Source organism: Rutidosis leptorrhynchoides, chromosome 9 (assembly GCF_046630445.1).
Source record: "Rutidosis leptorrhynchoides isolate AG116_Rl617_1_P2 chromosome 9, CSIRO_AGI_Rlap_v1, whole genome shotgun sequence".
NCBI classification, from domain to species: domain Eukaryota; kingdom Viridiplantae; phylum Streptophyta; class Magnoliopsida; order Asterales; family Asteraceae; genus Rutidosis; species Rutidosis leptorrhynchoides.
In genome coordinates, this window is record NC_092341.1 from 350692859 (window position 1) to 350697522 (window position 4664).

Here is a 4664-nt window from a genome sequence, read left to right on the forward strand (position 1 = left end):
TGAAGTATTCTATGTGTTCGATAACTTTAATTTTCCCGATTACGGCATGTCCAAGAGTATCAATGAGTTTTTCATCAGAGGGTATATTGATAGAGAATTCTTTTGTGTGAAGCGAAGGCATAGCGTGGTTTATGTTGTGAATAACATCGGAGTATTTGCGTTCATCGGTGAGGTTGGTTGGGATGGAGGTTGTATTCATAGTTGGGGGCTGGTTAGTGTGCTGTGTGTTGTGGTGGTTGACGGTCTTGGGGGTAGTTGGAGGGTTGCGATCATGAGCTTTGTATGCAACAAGTAGCATACCATCGGCTTCCACCATGTTTAATTTCCGAAGTAATAAATCTATCTGATGGTTGTGCACGTTCTTCTATCGTACAAACCCATATCTTTTGCCATTTTTCAATCTTGTTTTCGGGATGTATACTTCAAAAAGGTCACCGTGTTTTTTGAATAAACCCCACAGGTTGGCGGCGGTCCAAGATTCAGGGAAGTTAAAGAAGAGGAAGGATGTGATGTTTTTGCTTATTGGGTGTGGTGGTTTATTAGGAGCTATAGGATTCCAGAATTTATGAATCAGATTTCTAGCTTGTTCCTGTTGTTTGAATCGTTGATAAATCATGTTATTTACAGAGTTCAATCTAGGGTTTAGGTAAGGTTTAGGGTTGTTTTGGTGGCGGCTAAGATGTGGGAAGTCATCACCGATTTGGGTCTGCTTGGGATGAATCTGTTCAGAATGTTTGTTTCGATTCCTTTCCACCTTGACCCAAAATACCTACGTTTTCAGGTTGATATTTGATGTGGTTGGTGTTCTTCGATGTATGGGTTTGATAGTGGGAACGGTTTGCAGCAGGTTGTCGAGGGGTAAAGGGAGATGTAGGGATATTGAACATTGTAAGATCTATAAAATAAACTAACAATCAGAAGAAGATGAAAGAAGAATGCAATAGTAATATGCCGGAGAGTTCACCGGAAAGTCAGAAGGTTGCAAGAGAGAAGTAGAGAAAGAGAGAGCATTGTGTGTTTAGTTTTAATTGTTCCAAAGAATAGTGCATTAGTACTCCATCCATTAGCACATAACAAATCTATACATATAGCTGATGATACATTTAATATCAAATCAAATATTATTCATAAATAAGTAACAAAATAAACCATTATTTTTGCATTTGGTGGTGGAAGCATCATCATCATCAATAAATAAGTAACAATAAACCATTATTTTTGCATTTTTAAATCGCTTTAAAATTGTATCATTAACTGCTTATAGATAACTCTCTAAATTAACTGCAATTTGTGACGACCCGGAAATTTTCAACCAAATTTAAACATAATCTTTGTATGATTTTGTCACAATAAGCAAAGTCTGTATTATTGAGTCTCAAAATTTATGAACTGCTTACATGAAATCGTTTGACCTTTGGCTGTTCTCGACGATTCACGAACCCTTAATGTATATATAAAAGATTATATATTTAAATAATTATATAAAATAAATTAAATATATTACTGAACTATTATAAGATAACTTAAAAGAACCAAAACTTGTTATGTGAATATATAGAGTATATTGACTATAAATGATTTCGAATATGATTTGTCAACGATTAAATGTATACCTTGAATTAATTGTTTCAAAATAAATAATTAATATATTTATCTAAGTAACAAAACTTTATATTTAAAACAATATTATATATATAATAGATGAATACATATATACATGATTGCAATACATAATTGATGATTATATGTATATTGTAATATATTAAAATGAATAAATATTCAATATTAAATATATGTTATTATATATATTATAATTATTAAATATCACCTAATTAATAATAGGTAATATTAATTTATTAAATGTAATTATAAGTTAAAATATAGTTATTATAATAATATTTTTAGTACTTTTATTATTACTATTAATATTAATATTAGTATTATTATTTTTAGTATTATTAGATATTAATATTAAGAATTATTATTACAAATTATTATTATTATCATTATTATTATAATCATTAAAAAATAACACAATTTATTATCATTAATATTATTATGATTATTAGTGTTATTACAATATTACTACTATTAATTGTTATTATTATTATTATTATTATTATTATTATTATTATTATTATTATTATTATTAGTATATTTAGTTATTTAATAATACCAAATGTATACAAAATATAGATACTGATATATAGATCGCAGATTCAGTTCCAATTTTTCAAAACAACTGTACGTGATTGATTGAGAGTACAAATTATGAACAATATTAAACAAATTCAGTTGCACATCATTATCTACTTTCTATACTTTTATTTTTATCTTTTGTTTCCTTCTTCCGAGCTTGATTCTCATCGATCAAATCATACTAGATAAACGACCAATACATAAAACTCGATCAACTTACATAACACCACATTCGGTAACCACTTTCTTCATCATCAAACCCTCATCACTAACCAAACTGCTACTGCTTTTATTCTTTCTGTTCCACTCACTTGATGTACCTGTTTAGTGGCTGCTACGTGTAATACCTTCTGTTGTTAGTCTGAGAATCAACAAAACCAAACTGCACCATTGTTTTCTTTCGTATAGCCGTAAAAGTCCCCAAGACCATCACCTTTCACCATTTTAAACCTACATCAAACCAAACACCATTACAACATCTACAACCCAAGTAAACCCACATAAAATTTCATCATTAACATTTCCTGCTGCATTTGTACATTTCTATTGTTGATCAACAAACCACCACTTGTGACCCATTTCCTTCTTCCTATTTCATATTTTTCGTGAGCCACCCATGTTGTCACCACCCTCACCACTCTTACAAACCATCACCAAGATACTGCAGCTATGTATACGCGGAGTAAGATGATAATTACAATACATGATGTATGATTTTAGTAATGGCCAAGAAAATAAATCGTGTGAATGATGATTACGTTGTAGTGGAATGTTAATTTATGGGACCAAAGGAGACCCACCCACTAAACCTACTCCTTTTTATATAAAAAGTATCCAAGGTATTACGTGTATACATGGTACCAGATACATTAGTCTTTTAACCGTTCCCACCATTTTTATTTTATTTTATTATTTCTGTCAAATGGATTTAAGGAATAAGGGATTATTCTACAGCTTTATTCTGTTGAGTATTTGATAATAGATCACATCAACTTTAAATGGATTCGTGGGATGTGTCTGTTCAAATTATAAAAGGCCACGTTCCACCCATAGTTAAAGTGACCGACAAGAATCATTTGGTTAATAGTGGGATTTTCTTTTACATATGCCAAAATATTTAATCTGATATTATATCCTGGCAATACCAAGCGTAATCTTTTGGAGTTAGTAGGATTCATAAATGGGTTATTGATCTTGGACCTTTCAATCTTTGGGCTGCCATATTAGTTTGGGTCGGATTGCTTACAAATCGGTTACACCAGCAAACTATCTCTCATATTTTTTTTTGAATGATGATGATAATAGGAGTTGAGTCATAATGAAGGATAATTATGATTATGATAATGATAATGATTGAATTATAGTTAGGGTTATAGTTTAAGCTGATGATTTTGATGGCGAAATAGATGAAATTAGATGATGATGATGATTGTGATGCTTAAATAATAGGGTTGATAAATCAAGATGTTAAGAGACGATATAATATCAAGATGATAAATGATGTTAGGATCATGATAATTATAATAAATTGAATGATTACAATGATGATGATGAACCAAAGGTCATCGTGAATTGATGTACGATTACCTGCTGCTATGTTGTTTCCCTTCTATGTGTGGATCGACTGAAACCAAAAACCAGAACCCTAGCTGTTTTCCTAAAACACGTACCCAGCAGACGATTCATGTAGGATTCGTTTTGGGCCGAGTTGTTTTTATATAGTGGGCCGTGTTCTTTATTGCTTGGGCCGTGATCGTTATTGGGTTGTGACCCAACTGGAAAATGATCGAGTAGAAGCTAACAGATGGATTGGTATAAAAATTCTAAATTCGGAATTAATACAGAAAGGCATAAGTAGAGCAATGGTTATGGGTATTTATGGGTTAGCGGGAGGTCACGTGTTCGAGCCCGGGCAGCGACATTATTTTTTTAAGGTAGCTATCCTTATTATATTTATTGGTATTATTATTATTATCATTAACATTAAAATTAACATTATAAATAAAATTATTACTATCATTATAGTTATTATTATTTGTATCATTATAAATATTATCATAAATATTAACATTTTAGTTATTATTATAATAATAATTATTATTAGAATTATTATTTTTGTATTATTATTATTAAAACTATCATTATTATTATCATTAATATTATCATTATTACAGTATTATTATTACTACAAATAAAATGATTACTATATTTATCAAAATTACTATTTTCATTATCATTACTAATATTACTATTATTAACTTACTAAATAAATAATTATATATAAGAAAAATATATATTTATTATATATAACATAACTATATTGATATTTATATAATAAATACTAATTATTTATCTAAAGGATACAAAATAAATATAGTTATCTAAGTTATTAACGAAACATACAAATTACTAAAATAACAATTATTAATAATACATAAACTTGTTCGATTACGATTATATGATTT